This window comes from Schistocerca piceifrons, chromosome 2 (genome assembly GCF_021461385.2).
Source record: "Schistocerca piceifrons isolate TAMUIC-IGC-003096 chromosome 2, iqSchPice1.1, whole genome shotgun sequence".
Lineage (NCBI taxonomy): Eukaryota > Metazoa > Arthropoda > Insecta > Orthoptera > Acrididae > Schistocerca > Schistocerca piceifrons.
This window is the reverse complement of record NC_060139.1, coordinates 914,985,478-915,009,356: the sequence shown is the minus strand read 5'-3', so window position 1 is coordinate 915,009,356 and position 23,879 is coordinate 914,985,478. Positions and strand designations below refer to the sequence as shown.

General features: G+C 38.8%; 1 protein-coding gene across 2 annotated transcripts in view; it reads right to left on the bottom strand.

Moving 5' to 3' along the window:
• The window catches only part of LOC124776478 (neither inactivation nor afterpotential protein C), a 372,945-nt gene that overhangs the window by 75,925 nt on the left and 273,141 nt on the right, over window positions 1-23,879 (bottom strand). The window lies entirely within an intron of this gene.

Below are 23,879 nucleotides of genomic sequence, written 5' to 3'. Positions count from 1 at the left end.
TCATAGCATTTTAATTTATTACATCTTTACTACCAACTGTATTCATGATTTGTTTTTCAGACAGTATTTATACATACTGCTAAATGTATCAACAAAATTATATCATTGTACAGCACATAGGTCAGGGGATATGATGTCATAAATACTGAAATGAGTGAAAAGCTGCCACATCATGCATGATGTTTAAATTTATTTCTTTGTTGTTACTAATTTCATTCACAACAAATTTTATAGAAAGTATCCATATATGTCACTGAATATACCTACAAAAATATATCATTGTAAAACACACAGTTCAGGAGATATGATGTCAAATACTGAAAAACATGAAAAGCTGCCACATCATGCATGTCATTTTAATTTATTACTTCTTTAGTACTAACTCTATTCACAATACAATCTGCAGACAATATCCACATATACCACTGGATGTACCTGCAAAATTACATCATTTTATGACATCAGTTCAGGAGATATATTGTCATAAACACTGAGCTGCATGACAACAAAACTGCAGGGTGAAATTTGCTAGAGATACAGGAGAAACATATGTACAAATAGGTGTGAAATATGTTAAATTCATTTGAAATATATTCAACATGTGTGTAAGTGGGCAAACCCATGGCTATAAAGCTGATCCTAAGCCCCTAGACTAAATTCAACCAAGTTTGGCGCACATAATAGTTACAATCTGGAAACAAATGCTGTGGGGCCAGAAACCACCAGTGTTCTATTGAGGCAGGGATGCTGACATGGAGAAGGAAGGGGGAGGAGAAGATGTCCCTCTCCACCCTGCCCTTTCAAAAGGGCAAGGTGGAGAGGGTCAGACAGAGGTGGAGGAAGAAATACAGAGAGGGAAGAGGAGGAGATGGACAGAGTGAGGAGGAAGGAGAAAATTAACTGACAGAAGATTGGAAAAAATGTGTATCCAGGCATTTTTAATAGTTAATTGTTTAGCTGCGGGTAACACCACAGGGCACAGCAAGTATTTTATGAAGGGATCCCGATCCATGATTTTTCATCATCAGGAACAGATTTTGTAACCTTTATCAGTGCAACTGAAATCACAAATTTAAAACTGTGGAGAGTAGGCTTATGGTCATATATTTAAAAATATGAAACAAAATTTTTGAATTGTCATTGGAAGCTTCCTGGGAAATATCTGGAAGATGAAACTTGAGAAGAATAATGAACCCATTATCTGCAGACACACAATCTATAGGTTATGTTGGAATTCTGGGAAAGCTAACAAAAAAGGGGTTAAGTCTCTGAAAATTAACTATAATACAGAGAGAATGTGCATGGGAAACACTGCTACTCAGCAAATGCAACTTCTCATAAAATGCTGCCAGGAAAAACATAATGCAGACTGCTCTCTTCACTTCAAACATTCACTTTTGCTGCACACACTGTATGCTGATGGTGGAATGTTGTGTTCTCAAAGAATGGGAATCATAGCTCAACCAATCAAATCATGAAGACATGACAGATACCTACATTATATCAACTGCGTTTTTTTCTTTCCTTTGCACCTAGGCTTTAACATTAACCTAGTATTTCTACATTTGTTTCCTTTGCTGTTCCTTTCTCACTTCAGACTGCGTTTTGTCAGTTTTTAGATTTGGATTTTCTTGGCAATAATGTGCTCATGAAGTTTATTTCTGAATAGAATGTGTTTATGGATAGCTTCCAGTGTTGTCCCTTCTTCTTGCAGGTCTTTTTGTACCTGGTGAATCACATCTCCTGGGTATTCCTGTTGAGAAGTAATGGAGGATACAATTGCTCAGTCTTCTTTGACTCATTTGGGAAATGTAGGGATAGAAGATAATCCTCCTATGAATGGTGCCTGGGATCTTTTCCACATGTGTATAGAGTTCATGGCTGTGCCATTGTTTCTTTGATCAGGCTTAGGATTTTGTTCAATATCTACCTTTTCTTATTTCTAATTTTTCAGCAGACCTTTTCTGTTCATAACAAGGTGTTCTGTGGTGTATGAGGCACCTGATTATATTACTGTGCACTAATGTTGTATCTCAGCATTGATTGATGTTTTCTTGGTATACTGTTTCCATTTTTTTGACTGATGATGCAAAACATCTTTCTCAGATGTGTTCAGCTCTATCTGCCCTCCTAGGTATTTAAATTTCTCTGTCCATTTGATTCCCTATTCTTCTACCTCTAGTAAACTGAGTGGTGACTTGATATTTGCATTAAATTCAATTTTCTTGAAGGGGATCTGGAATCCTACATTTGTTGCTTGCATCTTCAGTTCTGCAGCTGTGTGTAGCAAATTGGAAAAAAACCGTGAGGTTCTCTGCAAAGACTGGACAACCAACTATCAAATTCATGTTTCTGTAGGCAAGCCTGACTCAATGTTTAGTACCTTTGTCACACAGTACTTTTCGTGACCCATGGATCACTTTCTCAAGTTCACAAGTATATTTCTATGTAATTTTGTGTATATTAGTGTTTTTTTGGTTGCCATAGACCACACTATCATGTGGTCCAATTGAAACGTTAACAACAACTTGTGGTACAATAATATACCAGTTATTGTTCACTCCCGGCTAATGAATTCAGGTTCACCATATGCAAAAATGGGAACTTCTGACTAAGGTCTCTGAAATAGTCACCATTTGATGCAGGGAGGTGAAACTCATATAGGGAATTATGGTAACATGACCTTGGTTTACTGCAAGGCCACTTGGAGCACTGCAGTCTATCATCTCCCTTTCTCATTGGCAGATTTTTAGCCTCCATGTTTGTTTTCATTTCATAATTAACATGAGTTGGTTTCTTCACAGTGTGCTTTGTATTATGACTTCTCTTGTGCATTGCATTCTTTAAATTACATTGTAAATATGTTTTATGTTTCTCATCTTCTGAATGCTTTCTTCTCACATCTGTAATAGTCATTGGGATAAATGATTCCACATTTGTTTTTGTTTCATATAAAACAGAAGTCCTTTTGTTTCATGGTGTTCTGTGGACTTACATGCATATGTTATTGCTTATGAATTTGAGTGTGAAATGCTCAGTTTAAATGAGTTGAAAGTATATTGCTCATATCCTATGTTATTTTTCTTTGCATCTGTTTTCCGTACTTTCTCACATTTCATGGCAGGTTTTCACAGCACTGGTATTGAACTTCCTTACATCTTGTCAAGGAATGAGTATGTAATTCTGTTTTGAATGGTGTGGTAGTTGCTTGCAGAGTATGGATGCAAATATAGATGAGAATGCTTTGTAGTCTTGGTGCCTAGAGCATTCTTCTTTGCAAATCCTAAAAATGCAACAGTAGTTATACTAATGCTTCAGACTTATTATTAACAAATATTACAAAAAGTACATTTAAGCAGCAGTCAACGAAAATTTTGGTGACTCCATTAAATTAGAGAGTATTACAAATGGATAGGGACAAAAATAATGTAGAATATAAGCAATATACTTATAGTACACTGAATTCAAGTAGTTCACACACATATTCATAAGCAATAACAAATAGATGTGAGCTCACAGAATACCATTTATATGAAACAAGAACAAAGATGAAATTATTTACACTTTGCAATGTTCTGGATAAGAACAAAGATTAAAACGTATAGGCAAAATATTTACATTGCAATTCAAAGAATGGAATATACACAAGAAGGTCATGATCAGGAACACATTCTCCACTTTATAACAGCCATCATGTGGACTGCAGTGTAGGTTTTTACAAATAAATATGCTTTACCACAAGACTACCAGACTCACACATAAAGTGCAAATGAAAAATATTGTCATCTAGTATTCTTATTTTGCAAAGCAAAAGTACTGATTACTGTGCCATATACTCCGAGATTGAAGTTCATTTCCAGGTTACTTGGAGCACTACTGTAAGTCTCTGTTTCTGCATCACAACATCTACATCTACACTATACAAACCATTATAAGATGCATGGCGGAGGGTACATCCCATTGTACCAGTTATTAGGGTTTCTTCCCATTTCGTTCATGTACGGAGCATAGGAAGCACGATTGTATGCCTCTGTGTGTGTAGTAATTATTCCAATCCTATCTTCAAGATGTCAGTGATACAAAGGGATTGTAGTATATTCCTAGAATCATCATTTAAATATATCTATTGAAATTTTGTTAGTAGATTTTTTCCACATAGTTTATGTCTAGCTTCAAAAATCTGCCAGTTCAGTTCTTTTAGCATGTCTGTGACACTCCCCCATGAATCAAACAACCCTGCCCTTCTCTACATACATTCAATAGCCCCTGTTAGTCGTATTTCAAATGGGTCCCACACATTTGACCAATATTTTAGAATAGTTAACATGAGCGATTTGTAAGCAATCTCCTTTGTAGACTGACTCTTCTCCAGTATTCTACCAATAAAATGATGTCTACCACCTGCTTTACCCACGACTGAGCTTATGTAATCATTTCATTTCATATCCATTATATTTTGGTACTTTGTGATTTGAGCTCACACAAAAGTGGAGAGGGGGGGGGGGGGGTGATGACATATTTAGTGGGGTGTATGATTGATAGCCATTGCATTATGTCTTACCAAAGTTTTGAAGAACATCCTGACATTACTTTGAACAAACAGACTGAACTAAAAACAAACAAAAATCAGCAGTATTCCTGTGAACTTGTTTTTCTATAAATAAAGTCATTTGCTTCTGATCTTCTAATATTACAGATAAAACAAATTAGAAATTAAATTACATAATCTAAGGTGTCAAAAATCATTCACAATATATGACTGTACAGCATATCACCATTACTAATTCCACAGTGTCAAAAATTTATTTTTTGATTGTTGTTGTGGTCTTCAGTCCTGAGACTGGTTTGATGCAGCTCTCCATGCTACTCTATCCTGTGCAAGCTTTTTCATCTCCCAGTACCTACTGCAACCTACATCCTTCTGAATCTGCTTGGTGTATTCATCTCTTGGTCTCCCTCTATGATTTTTACCCTCCACGCTGCCCTCCAATACTAAATTGGTGAGCCCTTGATGCCTCAGAACATGTCCTACCAACCGATCCCTTCTTCTGGTCAAGTTGTGCCACAAACTTCTCTTCTCCCCAATCCTATTCAATACTTCCTCATTAGTTATGTGATCTACCCATCTAATCTTCAGCATTCTTCTGTAGCACCACATTTTGAAAGCTTCTATTCTCTTCTTGTCCAAACTATTTATCGTCCATGTTTCACTTCCATACATGGCTACACTCCATACGAATACTTTCAGAAATGACTTCCTGACACTTAAATCTATACTCGATGTTAACAAATTTCTCTTCTTCAGAAGCGCTTTCCTTGCCATTGCCAGCCTACATTTTATATCCTCTCTACTTCAGCCATCATCACTTATTTTGCTCCCCAAATAGCAAAACTCCTTTACTACTTTAAGTGCCTCATTTCCTAATCTAATTCCCTCAGCATCACCCGACTTAATTAGACTACATTCCATTATCCTCGTTTTGCTTTTGTTGATGTTCATCTTATATCCTCCTTTCAAGACACTGTCCATTCCATTCAACTGCTCCTCCAAGTCCTTTGCTGTCTCTGACAGAATTACAATGTCATCGGCGAACCTCAAAGTTTTTATTTCTTCCCCATGAATTTTAATGCCTACTCCGAATTTTTCTTTTGTTTCCTTTACTACTTGCTCAATATACAGATTGAACAACATCGGGGAGAGGCTACAACCCTGTCTTACTCCCTTCCCAACCACCGCTTCCCTTTCATGTCCCTCGACTCTTATAACTGCCATCTGGTTTCTGTACAAATTGTAAATAGCCTTTCGCTCCCTGTATTTTACCCCTGCCACCTTCAGAATTTGAAAGAGAGTATTCCAGTCAACATTGTCAAAAGCTTTCTCTAAGTCTACAAATGCTAGAAACGTAGGTTTGCCTTTCCTTAATCTTTCTTCTAAGATAAGTCGTAAGGTCAGTATTGCCTCACGTGTTCCAGTGTTTCTACGGAATCCAAACTGATCTTCCCCGAGGTTGGCTTCTACTAGTTTTTCCATTTGTCTGTAAAGAATTCGTGTTAGTATTTTGCAGCTGTGACTTATTAAGCTGATAGTTCGGTAATTTTCACATCTGTCAACACCTGCTTTCTTTGGGATTGGAATTATTATATTCTTCTTGAAGTCTGAGGGTATTTCGCCTGTTTCATACATCTTGCTCACCAGATGGTAGAGTTTTGTCAGGACTGGCTCTCCCACGGCCGTCAGTAGTTCCAATGGAATATTGTCTACTCCAGGGGCCTTGTTTCGACTCAGGTCTTTCAGTGCTCTGTCAAACTCTTCACGCAGTATCATATCTCCCATTTGATCTTCATCTACATCCTCTTCCATTTCCATAATATTGTCCTCAAGTACATCGCCCTTGTATAGACCCTCTATATACTCCTTCCACCTTTCTGCTTTCCCTTCTTTGCTTAGAACTGGGTTTCCATCTGAGCTCTTGATATTCATACAAGTCGTTCTCTTATCTCCAAAGGTCTCTTTAATTTTCCTGTAGGCGGTATCTATCTTACCGCTAGTGAGATAGGCCTCTACATCCTTACATTTGTCCTCTAGCCATCCCTGCTTAGCCATTTTGCACTTCCTGTCGATCTCATTTTTGAGACGTTTGTATTCCTTTTTGTCTGTTTCACTTACTGCATTTTTATATTTTCTCCTTTCATCAATTAAATTCAATATTTCTTCTGTTACCCAAGGATTTCTACTAGCCCTCATCTTTTTACCTACTTGATCCTGTGCTGCCTTCACTACTTCATCCCTCAAAGCTACCCATTCTTCTTCTACTGTATTTATTTCCCCCATTCCTGTCAATTGCTCCCTTATGCTCTCCCTGAATCTCTGTACAACCTCTGGTTCTTTTAGTTTATCCAGGTCCCATCTCCTTAAATTCCCACCTTTTTGCAGTTTCTTCAGTTTTATAATCTACAGGTCATAACCAATAGATTGTGGTCAGAGTCCACATCTGCCCCTGGAAATGTCTTACAATTTAAAACCTGGTTCCTAAATCTCTGTCTTACCATTATATAATCTATCTGATACCTTTTAGTATCTCCAGGGTTCTTCCATGTATACAACCTTCTTTCATGATTCTTAAACCAAGTGTTAGTTATGATTATGTTGTGCTCTGTGCAAAATTCGACCAGGCGGCTTCCTCTTTCATTTCTGTCCCCCAATCCATATTCACCTACTATGTTTCCTTCTCTCCCTTTTCCTACACTCGAATTCCAGTCACCCATGACTATTAAATTTTCGTCTCCCTTCACAATAATTTCTTTTATTTCATCATACATTTCTTCAATTTCTTCGTCATCTGCAGAGCTAGTTGGCATATAAACTTGTACTACTGTAGTAGGCGTGGGCTTCGTATCTATCTTGGCCACAATAATGCGTTCACTATGCTGTTTGTAGTAGCTTACCCGCATTCCTATTTTCCTATTCATTATTAAACCTACTCCTGCATTACCCCTATTTGATTTTGTGTTTATAACCCTGTAGTCACCTGACCAGAAGTCTTGTTCCTCCTGCCACCGAACTTCACTAATTCCCACTATATCTAACTTCAACCTATCCATTTTCCATTTTAAATTTTCTAACCTACCTGCCCAATTAAGGGATCTGACATTCCACGCTCCGATCCGTAGAACGCCAGTTTTCTTTCTCCTGATAACGACATCCTCTTGAGTAGTCCCCACCTGGAGATCCGAATGGGGGACTATTTTACCTCCGGAATATTTTACCCAAGAGGACGCCATCATCATGTAATCATACAGTAAAGCTGCATGCCCTCGGGATTTTGATTACCACAACAATATAACTGAAGAATTACCTGCCAAATATATTGGCATATGCTAAAAAAAAATATATATGCTGTATGCTAGAGATAAATTTACTGTAATTTAATGTAATTTGTTCTCTGCTTGCAAATGGTGCTGAAGATGGACATGTGCCCAATACTAGTCATGTAATAACATAAAAAAATGTACACTCCATTAAGCAGCTTAAAGTAGTGTATGTGTACTGCACTGACATATTTGCAGTATTAGCAAGCTGCAGAACACCACAGGTACAAGGCAATTTTACAAGCTCACTGTCAATTTATTCTTATCACACTTACAAAACTGCTGGATATAGTACTATCTGCTATGTCCAATAACCTCTGGATCTGGCATGGTGCAAAACCAGGATACTTCAAGGCTGATATGTGAGCACAAATAACTCTCAACTCTGATAAATCTTGGATAGGTTGAGCAGTAATTATTGTATTTCCAGTGTGTTCACTTGATGTAATACTCCTTGATTTTGTTCTTTTTAGAAGTGAGATAGAAAAAGTGTTTCACAACAAAAATGTCATTCTCTGTGGATGACTTATCATTCCCAAAATTTTTTCTCCATTAATATCTTATTATTCTCTGTACATGCTGTTTTGCTTTCATTTGTCCTTCTATGTCAGATAAAGTATTGTTTTTAGTCAAATGATAAACATAAATAATAATTTTTCAGTTTGTTGACAACATATCCCAGGAATAAGACTTTACTTAAATTATTTAGTAATCTCATATTGTAAGTGCTAAAAATCCCACCAGAAATATACAAAATTTACAAGTGTTAGTAACAGCTGCATTCTTTATTCTGCTGGAAACAGTGTAATAACTTAAGCTGCCCTATAGCTGTGAAAAGTAAAAGCCTGTGGTCCTTTTTTCAGTAGGTTGTGATTTGAAATACACCTACAGCGTCATCTTTACATCTTTTTTTCACTGAACATCCTTGATGGTACAAATAGTTGTTTGGGCAAATACTGTGGAGGAATATTTAGTTTGTTCTTGCATCATTTGGTGACTAAAATCAATTCTTTCCCCTTAGAATTCTATGAAATTTCACACAGGTGAAGCAGTAGTCATATTTCTGCCAGAGCCTATGAAGACAATGTTTTATAACAAAAAATTACTAAATATCTTGCATTTTCTACCTGTCTCAGGTATGTTTATAAACAAAGCTGACTGGTCCACCCTTTTAGCTAATGGTTTTTACTAGTAATTAGTCCGCCTATCCTTTAGAGATTTAACAGTACCCAGTAATGGAGGCAGTTTTGTCACTTCAAGAGCCAGCCATATCTGAACATATATCACATTCACTTGTCTCATTACTTTCATTTCCTTGTTCTGTACTTCCCTCAGACAGAGATGGCCCATCACACTCTAAAGCAGCACTGACGGAAATCTTGATCCATGGACAACTTTTATGTTGCCTGGCAGAACAAGAGAAATGGTATTAAATCTTACATGCAGACAACAAGCCAGGACAATGACAGTGTGAGAGGTATTGAATTTGGGAAATTACTAAGAATGCATATTTTTATTATTTATTCACAGTTGGACATGCCTTGTTATGTTTACACTTAGCTCTGCTTACAGTTCTCTGTTTACTTTTGTTGTCAAGCTCCATTGTAATTAATCAAGTGAATAAATCTTGTTAACTCAAGTTTATGTGTGTGTCTGCATATTTATGGCTGAAATGATGGAAGTTGTCTGTAAACACAAATACCAGTGTTCCTGCCAGAGAAGCTTGAACAGTGGTTTGCAATGCTAGATTTGGCACTTACACAAAACAGCATTGCTAGTAATTACACAAAGTTTGCTGTGGCGATTAATAGCTCAGATGTCTGAGTGGTCAAAATGGTTTTGTACATTTTTTTGAATGCATGGTGTCTTTTCCTTCAAAAGAACCAATACCACACAGATCCCACAGCTGTAAAGCATTATATGTAAATTGAAGGGGGTGGACTATTATCAGCTGCAGTGGGACATTAAGTGGAATCAGTGGCTGCAAGTGAAAATGTGTAGTGGACTGGGATTAAAACTGGGGATCTCCTGCTTACTAGGAAAGTGCGTTAACCACTGCGCCATCTGGCACACAGTGCTATCACAACTGAACAGACTATCTTGGTACACCTCAGTGCTGGTTCACACTCCCACCTTCCCGCATTCCCTGTTCATTATACACCTGTTTGGTATTTAGAGATTCCTACAGGAGGTCAGTTGTATTTGTGCATTCACACTGAAGAAAGTGGATCCATTGCCCAGCCAGGCTTATGAATTATTTGAATGCATGGTGTCTGTTCCTTTGAAAGAACTGAAACCACACAGATCCTGCAGCTGTGAAACATTGCATGTAAATTGAAGGGGGATGATTGTTATCAGCTGCAGTGGGACATTAAACAGAATCAGCAGCGATGAGTGAAAATGTGTACTGAAAAGGTGCGATAACCACTGCACCAGCTGGGACACAGTGTTATCTCAACTGCATGGACTGTCTCGGTATGCCTTGTAGCTCATCCACACTGCCACCGAGTGCCACCTATCTGCTGTCCCTGTCCATGACACTTTGACTTGCTGCTTAGAGATTTCTGGAGGGAGGGTTTTTTAGACTAGGCATCTTTCCTTACAGTCCAGTTGAATATGAAGGAGTAGAGTCCCCCGGTGTATTCTGGAAATTGGCATGCATGTCCTTTGCTTGCATACCTTTCTTTATGAATTACTTAATCACTGCTCGTATCTCGATTTTTTTCATCTTTTCAAATCACTATGCGAGAACAACAACAGAGCCATGTCACCACCACAGCTCTCTTTCAAGAGCACTGATGTGGTGTGTGTTTACAGGCAACAGTCTAATGAATATCACATGAACAACTTGTTGCTGTAGGCCTGACCTCTTGTGGGGATTCTGAGAACTTTTCAAACCACGCGTATTTGTCACCATAGATGAGGAACTCAAATCCATCAACACAGAAACTGAAAATGCATGGTAGATTGTGTGGACAAGACTTAATATCAAAAGTGAGTGTAAAATTACAATCAGATACTTCTGCTGACCACCACAGTCACCGCCATATATAATCAAAAACTTTAGAAAAAAGTTAATTTAACTATCATGTTAGTTCCCCAATCATATCTTCAGCACTGAAGGAGACTTGAATCAGTCAGCTGGGAAAATTACAGTTTTGTAAGTGGTAGGCAGGACAAGACATCCTGTGCAACACTATTAAATGTGTTCTCTGAGAACTGTCTAGAACAGTTTGTTCAGAAAATCACTGATGATGCAACTTTATTGGATTTAATAGCAATAAATAGACATGATCACTCAGAGAATGTCCACATAGAAACAGGTCTCAAAGACCGAGAGGCAGTTATAACAAAAATGATTACCAAAGCACAAATACAAGGAAAACAAATAGAAGCAAACTAGAAAACAGGCAATACTGCCATATCTCAGTAAGGAACCCAAGACATTTAGCTCTGGAGAGATGCAGGTAGAAGCACTGTGGCACATGATTAGAGGAATAGTTGACCATGCTCTTGATAGATATGCATCTTCTAACGAGGGAACCTCCCCATCGCACCTCCCTCAGATTTAGTTATAAGTTGGCACAGTGGATAGGCCTTGAGAAACTGAACACAGATCAATCGAGAAAACAGGAAGAAGTTGTGTGGAACTATGAAAAAATAAGCAAAATATACAAACTTAGTAGTCCATGCGCAAGATATGTAACATCAAGGAGAGTGTGAGTTCCGGCTCGCCGTGGTCCCGTGGTTAGCGTGAGCAGCTGCGGAACGAGAGGTCCTTGGTTCAAGTCCTCCCTTGAGTGAAAATTTATTTTCACAAAGTCATGATCTGTCCATTCATTCATTGATGTCTCTGTTCACTGTAATAAATTTACTGTCTGTGTTTTGTGACCGCACCGCAAAACCGTGCGATTAGTAGACGAAAGGACGTGCCTCACCAATGGGAACCGAAAACATTTGATGGCAAGGTCATAGGTCAACCGATTACTCCACAGGAAAACACGTCTGATAATTCTATACGACACTGGTGAAGGCATGTGCATCACATGAGAGGAATATGTTGTCGACCCACCTAACTTGTACACTTGGCGATTGGGAAAAAGATTCTTCTACCTTGCCCGATTTAGGTTTTCTTGTGGATGTGATAATCATTCCCAAAAAAGTGATGAAAACATAAGAGTTTGTCACATAAACTGCAACAAATGAATGCAACAGTTTCACAGTTGCACAGTCTTCACTGTGCTCTGTCAAAACGTATGTTTTTAACGATTTCAAATTTTTCCGTGTGTAGATCGTCAAATCCTGCATATGTCCAAGCAAATCTGAACATGTCCTCGAATTTTGGAGAGCGAAGTTGATTATATAAAAAATTAAACTTTTCACTCGAGGGAAGACTTAAACCAGGGACCTCTTGTTCCGCAGTTGCTCACGCTAACCACGGGACCACGGCTCCCCTGAGCTCAAATTCTCCTTCATGATGCATATCTTGCACATGGACTACTCAGTTTGTATATTTTTCTTATTTTTTTCATAGTTCCACACAACTTCTTCCTGTTTTCTCGATTGATCTGTGTTCAGTTTTTCAAGGCCTATCCACTGTGCCAAATTATAACTAAATCTGAGGGGGGTGCGATGGGGAGGTTCCCTCGTAAGAATGTTCATGATGGGACAGACACTCCACAGTACACAGTCAGTGCAAAGAAACTTCTAAGGAAACAGAGACTACTTCATAGTTGGTGTGAAACAAAACATAGGGCTAGAGACAGGGAGATGCTGAATGAAATGTATTTGGCTGCAAAGAGGACAACTCAAGAAGTCTCCAATGATTGCCTTAACAGAATATTATTAAGAAATCTCTCACAAAATCCAAAGAAATTCTGGTCACATGTAATAACTGCATGAAACAGGGACTGAAACTGAGGGTAGCAAAGCAAAAGCAGAAACGCAGAATTTGGTTTTCAAATGAAAATCCATGGTTATTGCCCCAGTTTTTTCTCACTCCATTGCAAAGATAAGTGATAATAGTGCCATTGGTGTTGAGAAACAGTCACAATTGAACAAAGCTTCAGGGTCCAATGGTCTCAGGCTGCAAGATCTGTGCAATCACAGAGCGTGGGGTTATTGGTAGTTGGGAGCTCCAATGTTAGATGCCCCCTTGGGGACATTGCTGTCGATGAGAGGAAGGAAGCTAATGTGCATTCTGTCTGCATACCGAGTGGAGTTATTTCAGATGAGGAACGGGTCCTTCCAGATGCTATGAAGAGCTCAGGGTGGAGCCAACTGCAGGTGGTAGCTCACATCAGTGCCAATGGCATGTGTCACTTTGGATCAGAAGAGATCCTGTCTGGTTTCGAATGGGTAACAGAAGTGGTAAAGGCTGCAGTCTTACTTGTGAGATGAAAGCAGAACTCACTATTTGCAATATAGTGAACAGGACTGATTGTGGATGTCTGATACAGAGCAATGTGGAGGGCCTGAATCAGAGGCTCAGACAGTTCTGCGACCATGTAGGCTGCAGATTCCTCAAATTGCATCATAGGGTGATTGGGTTCTGGGTTCCACAGAATAGGTCAAGAGTCCACTACATGCAGGAGGTGGCTACACAGGTAGCAGGGGCTGTGTGATGTGGACTGGGTGGTTTTTTAGGTTATAGGATCTTGTGGAAACACAGAAAGGGCTTAAGTCTCCTAGAGTGCATGTCAAACACAGGAAAAATGTAGATCCAGGCACCATTGGTATAACAGTTATAAATTGTTGTAGCTGTGTTAGGAAAGGACCAGAGCTCTAAGCACTAATAGAAAGCACTGAGGCTCAAATCGTTATAGGCCCTAAAAGCAGGCTAAAGCTGGAGATAAGTTCAGCCAAAATTCTTGTGAAGGACCCAATGGTGTTCAGAAAGGATAGGCTAAACACAGTTGGTGATGGCACGTTTGTTGCTGCTAGAAGTAGTTTATCTCATAGGAAATTGAAGTAGATAGTTCCTGTGAGTTAGTATGGGCAGAAGGCATTCTTGGAAAAAGGAATAAAATAATGATTGGATCCTTTTACCAGCCTCCCAACTCAGATGATACAATTGCTGAAAGGTACAAAGAAAACTTGGGTTTAATTTTGAAGATGGAGCCTACCCAGCTCATACAATTGCAGTTGGTAGTAATTTTAATTTAGTCTTGATATGTTGGTGAAAATATATGTTTAAATCTGGAGCTATGCATAAAACATCATCTGAAATTGTGCTAAATGCATTCTCTGATAATTATTTCGAGCAGTTAGTTCATGAGCCCATGCAAATAGTCAACAGTTGTGAAAACACACTTGACCTCTTAGCAACAAATAATCCTGAGCTAATAATGAGCATCAAAACACACACAGGGAAGAGTGAACACAGGGTTTTAATAGCTAGATTAAATTTTGTAACCCCCGAATCCTCCAAAAACAAATGAAAATTGTACCTATTCAAAGAAGTGGATAAAAATTCACTTGACATTGTCCTGAGAGACAATCACCACTCCTTCCAAATTAACAATGTAAGTATAGATCAGATGTGGCTTGAATTCAAAGAAATACAATAGTATAAACAGCAATTGAGAGATTTATACCAAATAATTTAACAAACAACAGAGCTGATACCCCTTGGTACATATAACGGGTCAGAACACTGTTGCAGAAACAATGAAAAAAGCATGACAAATTTAAACGAATGCAAAATCTCCAAGATTGGCAACCTTTTACAGCAGCTCAAAATTTATCACGGACTTCAATGTGAGATGCTTATAACAGATTCCACAGTGAAACTGTGTCTCCAAACCTGGCAGAAAATCCAAAGAGATACTGATAATATGAGAAGACACAATCCATCCTTCTCTGCATGATTTCAATGGAAATACTATCAACAGCAGTGCTGCTTCTAAAATTCCTTCATGAAAGATGATGAAGTAAATATTCCACAATTTTAATCACGAACAGCTGCAACCATGAGTGACTTAGAAGTACAGTAGATATCTTTGGAGCAGGGTAGAAACTTAAATCACACAATAAAAGCAAGTCTTCTGGTCCAGACTGTATACCAATTTGGTTCCTTTCAGATTATACAACTGCAATAGCTCTATACTTAACAATCATATACAACTGCCTCCTAGACAGAAGATCTATACCCAAAGACTGGAAAATTGCACAGATCACACCAGTATTCAAGAAAGATAGTAAGAGTAATCCACTAAATTACAGGCCCATATCATTAACATTGATATGCAGCAGGATTTTGGAACACATATTGTATTCAGACACTACGGATTACCTCAAAGGGAACGATAATTGACACACAGTCATCACAGATTTAGAAAACATATTTATTGAGAAACACAACTAGCACTTCACTCACATGAAGTGTTGAGTGCTATTGGTAAGGGATTTCAAATTGATTCCATATTTTTAGATTCCCAGGAGACTTTTGACACTTTACTATTCAAGTGGCTCGAAGTGATATTGTGTGCTTATGGAATATTGTCTCATTTATGTGACTGGATTCATGATTTCCTATCAGAGAGGCCACAGTTTGTAGTAACTGATTGAAAGTCATTGAGTGAAACAGAAGTGATTTCTGACATTCAGCAAGGTTGTCTTACAGACCCTCTGCTGTTTCTTATCTATATAAACAATTTGGGAGACAATCTGAGCAGCTGTCTTAGCTTGTTTGCAGGATGATGCTGTTGTATATTTTCTAATAAAGTCATTAGAAGATAAAAAAAATTGCAGAGTGATTTAGAGAAGATATCTGTATGATGCAAAAATTGACAATTGACCCTAAATAATGAAAAGTGTGAGGTCATTCACAGGAGTGCTAAAAAAAAAATGTCGTGTAACTAGGGCCTCCCATCAGGTTAGACCGTTCGCCGGGTGCAAGTCTTTCGATTTGACGCCACTTCGGTGACTTGCGTGTTGATGGGGATGAAATGATGATGATTAGGATAACACAACACCCAGCTCCTGAGCAGAGAAAATCTCCGAACCAGCCGGGAATCGAACCCGGGCCCTTAGGATTGACAACCTGTCGTGCTGACCACTCAGCTACCGGGGGTGGACACAGGAGTGCTAAAAGGAATCCATTGAACTTCAGTTACACAATATATAAGTCAAATCTAAAGGCAATAAATTCAACTAAATACTTAGAAATTACAATTATTAATGACTTAAATTGGAAAGCACACATATAAAACCTTATGGGGTAGGCAAACCAAAGACTATGTTTTTATTGGCAGAATGTAACAGATCTACTACTGATTCCTATCAGAGTCTGTACTGAACTTGTGGCTGAAATAGCCCCTCTTTTAACCATAATCTACATTAATGCCTCAAACAAAAAACAATTCCCAGTAATTGGACAAAAGCATGAATCTCACCTGTCTACAAGGAAGGTAACAGAAGTTATCCACAAACCTACAGTCCAATACCCTTGGTATCCACTTCTTGTAGAATTTTAGAACATATTCAGAGCTCAAACATAATGAAGCATCTTGAACAGAATGACCTCCACCATGCCAACCAGCATGGATTCAAAAAGCATTGATTATGTGAAACCCATCATGAAAGTCATGGACCAAGTGTAGGTGTGGCACTGAGTCAAATACATTTCCAAAATAGTGAGTATCAGTATTTCTCTATATGAGAAAAGTATTTGACTCAATACCACAACTACACTTGTTGTCAAAAGTATGATTGTATGGGATATCAAGTGAAATTTGTGATTGGGTTCAGAATTTTTTAATGGGCAGGATGTAGTGTGTGAATGGCCTGTAGTGTCATTGACAAACATATGTCTCAGGGAATAGGGTTGGGTCATTAGCTGTTCATGTTGTATGTAAAGGCCCTTGCAGACAATATTAATAGTAATCTCAGACTTTACACAGATGATGCTGTTATCTATAATGAAGTATTATGGGACACTGACATAGGCATTTATTAGTGAAATACTGGAGAAATGTAATCAGTCTACAAAGGAGATTGCTTGCAAATCATTCATTCAACAGCTCCTAGAATATTACTCAATTGCGTAAGACCCATATCAGACAGGACTTTGCTGACCTAGTAGTGACTGCATTAATTACTATAGAAAAGCTCTTAACTATAGTAGTTACTTCTGAGGGCATTTCAGTTTGAGCTTTAATTGTATGTACATGAGTCTTTCTATTACTATTGGAAAATGAAGTGTATATATTTCATGTTTACTGTCTAAGTCATTTGACTTGGGTCCTCTCCACATTGGTGACCCTGCTATAAGTGTCAGCATGTACTACAGATTATCCTGCATCATTCATCTCAAATGTAATAGCAAGGGATGTGTGTCACAACTATAGTGATGTAGAACCGTGACTTATACAATCCTCATTTTAGAGCTATGCAGCAACAGGACTAACCTCCGCTTTCTGTAAAATGTGACAGTGACTTTTTGTGCAATGCCAGGGGTGTCAACAATGACTTCCATATATCGAACAATGTGCTCTGACTGCTGACCTCCTGGGTGACATCAATAATGAATGCAACATGTTCATATACCAAAGAGATGACATTCAACAGAGTTTCGCAACAGCCACAGTGAAATGTTATTCAATTTTGTCACACCTACCATGCCAAGTGATAGCAGGTGTCGACAGATGTGAAAATGACTGAACTATCAGTTTAATAAGTCACAGCTGCAAAATACTAACGCGAATTCTTTACAAATGAATGGCAAAACTGATAGAAGCCGATCTCGGGGAAGATCAGTTTGGATTCAGTAGAAATGCTGGAACATGTGAGGCAATACTGACTCTACGATTTATCTTAGAAGAAAGATTAAGGAAAGGCAAACCTACATTTCTAGCATTTGTAGACTTAGAGAAAGCTTTTGACAATGTTGATGGGAATACTCTCTTTCAAATTCTGAAGGTGGCAGGGGTAAAATACAGGGAGCGAAAGGCTATTTACAATTTGTACAGAAACCAGATGGCAGTTATAAGAGTCAAGGGGTATGAAAGGGAAGCAGTGGTTGGGAAGGGAGTGAGACAGGGTTGTAGCCTATCCCCAATGCTATTCAATCTGTATATTGAGCAAGCAATAAAGGAAACAAAAGAAAACTTCAGAGTAGGTATTAAAATCCATGGAGAAGAAATGAAAACTTTGAAGTTCGCCGATGACATTGTAATTCTGTCAGAGACAGCAAAGGGCTTGGAAGAGCAGTTGAACGGAATGGACAGTGTCTTGAAAGGAGGGTATAAGATGAACATCAACAAAAGCAAAACGAGGATAATGGAATGTAGTCGAATTAAATCGGGTGATGCTGAGGGAATTAGATTAGAAAATGAGACACTTACAGGAGTAAAAAGGAGATTTTCTATTTGGGAAGCAAAATAACTGATGATGGTCAAAGTAGAGAGGATATAAAATGTAGACTGGCAATGGCAAGGAAAGAATTTCTGAAGAGGAAAAATTTGTTAACGTCGAGTATAGATTTAAATGTCAGGAAGTCATTTCTGAAAGTATTTGTATGGAGTGTAGCCATGTATGGAAGTGAAACGTGGATGATAAATAGTTTAGACAAGAAGAGAATAGAAGCTTTTGAAATGTGGTGCTACAGAAGAATGCTGAAGATTAGATGGGTAGATCACATAACTAATGAGGAGGTATTGAATAGAATTGGGGAGAAGAGGAGCTTGTGGCACAACTTGACTAGAGGAAGGGATCAGTTGGTAGGACATGTTCTGAGACATCGAGGGATCACCAATTTAGTATTGGAGGGCAGTGTGGAGGGTAAAAATCATAGAGGGAGACCAAGAGATGAATACACTAAGCAGATGCAGAAGGATGTAGGCTGCAGTAGGTACTGGGAGATGAAGAAGCTTGCACAGGATAGAGTAGCATGGAGAGCTGCATCAAACCAGTCTCAGGACTGAAGACCACAACAACAACCATGCCAAGTACAGTCCCACCAAACCTATTTGCACTTTCATGTGGAGTCCAACCGATCGAGCCATACGCACTTTGACAGTATTCCCTTATGCTTTGCATATGGTCCACAAGAGCTTCTCCATTAATGCTCTCCAACCAGCTGTGGTGTCACATGCATACCAAAATTTCAGTTTAGAGTTCTTTTCACCCCAGCTCACAACCCATCCAGAACAACCAGCCATGTGGTTCACTATTGCTGAGTCTATTCTGTGCAACAATGGCATTTCCAACAATAGCTATATGTTTATCACGATCCTGAGCCGTCTGGGCAAGCATGCCAACAGTATCAGTGACATTCTTTTATCGCAACTGGCTCCAAAAAAAAAAAAAAAAAAAAAAAAAAAAAAAAAAAAAAAAAAAAAAAAAATATGAATGTCATTCCATGAGACATGGCAACTATGGCATATTGTGTAATCATGTGTTATCATCATAAGCATGGAACATACATTCAAAATTCCATGGCAAACAGTACCATAATCAACTGACAGGTTGCAACCAAGGATGGCTCAGCACCAGTGCCTGAAACATTCAGAGTGAAATTGGCCATTGTAATAAAACTGGTTAGGGTGAGCTAAATGTGCTAACTGATCTTGGATCATGTGAAATGACCGATTCCCAAGTTGAAGACACAAAACCTAGAAATCCACTACCATATAGCTATACAAAAATGTATAAACGTCAACATTTATAAACATTTAACGTAATTATGACGATGATTATGGACTTCTTACAAAGGTAAGCAATGGTAAACTATTATTTGTATTTTATTTATGAAATTTATGTTCCAAAGATGATTTTCCACAAATAACAATATTAGAGAAGGGAAGTTGCTACTCATCATATAGCGGAGATGCTGTGTCGCGATAGGCACAACAAAAAGATTCACACACTTATAGCTTTCAGCCATTAAGGCCTCTGTCAGCAATAGACTCACACATACACGACTGCAGTCTCAGACTGCAGACGTGTGCAAGTTGCATTTGCATGTGTGTGTGTGTGTGTGTGTGTGTGTGTGTGTGTGTGTGTGTGTGTGTGTGTGTGTGTGTGTATGTGTGTCTATTGCTGACAAAGGCCTTAATGGCTGAAAGCTATAATTCTGTGAATCTTTTTGCTGTGCGTATCGTGACTCGGCATCTCCATTATATGGTGAGTAGCAACTTTCCTTCTCTAATTTTGTTACATTCCATTCTGGATTTTCCATTGTTTGATTTTCCACAAATAGATAGATAAATTATAGTATTTTCTTTGCTACATGTTCTTAGAGGTAAATCCTTGTCTTTGAGTAGTTAGCAGTACAAGTTTCAAGTGCAAGGATGGAGTACAAGTTATGTGTGTTGTATTAGCATCATGGTTGATGTTGATTTGTATTGTGAAGTGAAATGACAGTTTAAAAAGTTACATGCTAGAATGGAATATGAGCCTACAACATACAACAAAGAAGGACAAAAGATGAGTATTATGAAAACCATTTATTCAAATTCTCCCATTGATGCCTCTCTCTGCAGTGTGTCACCATCTCAGTGTGCCAAGTGCTGTGAAAATGTGACCTTCTGCCAAAATTATTAGCTTATATGAAAATTAATAAATCAGCTTTGGGCTACAAGAGGGTGGTGATGGCCAGACCACACTACAAGATGGATGCAGGCAGAGTGTAACAGCAAACATATGTGAAAAATTGTTTTTGTCACTGGCAGAGCTGCCACCCAGTGTCATGCAGAACTACAAGCTATGGTAGGTGGCAGGGCATTGACCTGTCAAACCATTGTATGTTGGGTGGAGGCTTTCCAATGTGGATGTGCAGCAATGACAGACCCGCTGTGAAGTGGGTAACCCATGTCTGCCCATACTGACCTAGCAGTGGCTGTTATTGATCAGTGTTTAACAGAGGACCAACAATGGACTGTGCAGGAATTAATGACATGGATAGGGATGTCAAGGGCAATAGTGTTCTGCATTTTATGGCAGAACCTGAAGATGTACAACAAGTGTTCAAAATGGGTACCACATCAATTAACAGAGGCACAGAATTGGATGGGATATGGGACCAGCTATATCAACCTGAACTGATTTGAGTATGACAGGAATGACATGCTCAATCACACTATTGTGACAAATTAAACCCAGGCACAACCATATGAACCAGAATTGTAGACTCAGTCAGCAGAATGGCATGCAAAAGAGTCATTAGAAAAGAAACTAATTTTGGCAGGCAGACTTCTAGGTGTGTTACAATATTAACAAGGAATTAATTCCTCAGAGGACATTGACCATCTCTGCCACTATCAAGGATCGCATCACAGCGTGTGGTAGCAGGCAGCTAAGCTGAACTATTTGCATATAGATGCCACCAAGTATGATGTCACCCACACCCTTTGGAGCAGTGACCTCCTACCTGTCAAAACCAGTCAACTGCTAACAGCACTTCACACTTGGACAAGAAGTTGTGGTCACACCTCTGTTGATTTATTGCTTGTTTTGGTGATGAAATATGCAACTATAAGACACCTTGTGATCACTCAAATGAGAAGACTGAACTGAAGTATGTGTTCTGTATTACTGCACCAATAAAAGTCAACTACTTCCTCAACACATGAGCCACTCCTGTAATATGCCATCCACATGTGAGGACAGTAGACTGTATGTTGTAGATCATACTCAAAACACATTGGGTCGAAAATGAGTTACATGCCCAGTGAGCAACCACCACTTGAAAAAACTTTATCCATCTTCCAACACTGTGGTAAATTACTCATATGTTGTAGTATATGGAACCTCATCTCAGAATCTGTGTTTAGAAGTCGTGTTTCCATGGCAGATCTTTATTGTCAGTGTCAAGGAACCCATACTGGGGGCTGATTTCCTCAGACATTTTCATCTGTCACTCAGTTTGGCATACAGAACTCTTCTATATCACAGCAGCAGCATTCCATGACTGGAATCATCAGCACTCCACCACTACTGATGCAGCCCCCTTCCACAAACAGCAGTTCACAAACCATTCATTCCACTTACACATAAAACATGGCCAACACATCCTCCAAGACTATCTTTCATCAGTATTGATTAGCAGCAGCTCACCTAATGCTACCCTGACATCAAATAAGAATCACTTCACCTATGGGAGGAGAATCATACTATGCATGATGAAATTTGCATGTCTATGGATGAGATCACTGCTGTGATTTCATACTTGGAACATCTCACTCAACAACAGCTTCACCAATCTGACATTGTCACCATAAATGAGACAGCAGGAGTGTGCCACGTATACACTATCGAAGCAGCCTGCAATATCCGTACCATCACCAGCGCAGATCAGTTCAGTCCCTGTTTCTCCCAGTGCCTGTGCACCTACTATGTGTGTTTCCCCTACACTCAGCATTCATGTGCACTGTTCAGAGTGTGATCCACAACAGAACTGTTCATAAAATTAACACCACACTGGGCCCTCTGTTGGGGCACAATGCATACAGACTAGCTCTAGATAAACTTAATGTGACCAAATTGGCTAGAGATGAGTTATTACAAGCCAATATTGTCAGACTGTGTGGCAGTCCTTGGGCCTCACCCATTTGTCTTGTACTGAAGAAAGATAGCACATACAGACAGTATGGCTGGCAACTATTGAGCTCTCAATGCCTGCACCATCACGGACATTTCCCCAATCCCAAATATTCAGGACTTTACTCTCCATTTAGCAGGCACCTCTGTGTACAGTGCATTGGACTGTAAAAGGGCCTTTTGTGTAGAGTTCCATCAACAAGGAGAATGTACCAAAGACAGATAATCCCTTTTGGACATTATGAGTTCCTTTACATGTCATATAGACTCAATAACACAGCACAGACTTGGCAAATGTTCATAGACCTTTATTATTTTAAAGTTTTTCTTTTGTACACTTACTTAGATGATATTTTAGTCTTCTCTACTTCTCAACATGGACATGAAAAGCATCTCAAACCACTTTTAGATGACCTAAATAAGCTTGACATTGTAGTCAATGATGATAAATGTCAGTTGTAACAGTCAGAAGTTGTGTTCCATGGCCCTTTGGTTATTGACAATTGCATGTAGACTAAAAAACACAATAGACTAGACTAATTAGTCAACTACTAGGTAATGGAGCTTTCAAGAATTGTGTCTATTCCTTGGCAGGGTTAATTTTTATTGCAGGCACATACTTCATGCAACTACCACCCATGCACAACTGATGAATGAATTGGCAACCAAACTCACAATGAGCTAGTCAAATACTAAATGGACCCCATTGATGCAACAGGTATTTAAGCAAATTAAAAACTGCCTTTCTCAGACTACGATGTTAGCACACCCACTACCAATCGAACACTTGTTGATCTCTTCCGATGCAAGCATTTTTGGAATTATGGCAGTTCTCCAGCATTTGGTAGTAGGAATACAACAACCACTACGCTTATTTTTCAGGAATCTGACCAATTCTCAGCATAACTGGTCAGTGTACAACAATGAATTGTTTGCAGCATATGTAGCTCACGTCAAAGATGATGCTGATGGCAGGACTCTAACCATGTACATCAACCACCAGTCCATGAGAAGATTGCTGTATATGACATTTTTGCCATTTAGAGTATATTATGCAGTTCACAACCACCGTTTGACATCTACATGATGCACACAATGTCATGGAAGACTATCTCTCTTGAATCACAACTCTCTGAGTGGATACTGGTTATGACTAACTAGCAGAACCACAGTTACAAGATATGCAATTACATGAACTCCTATGTGACACCAAGACTGGTTTGCTCATAACACCACACCATTCTCAGCTCATCAATACAAGTTTTGTGTGATATTTCACAAAATCATGTTTGACCATTTGTACCCCTCATCTACATCTATGTAATCACTCTGTTATTCACAATAAAGTGCCAGGCAATGAACCACCTCCAAGCCGTCTCTCTACCATTCCACATTCGAATGGCATGCGGGAAAACAAGCTCTTAGATTTATATGCGCAATCCCTTATTTCTCTTATTTTATCGTGATGA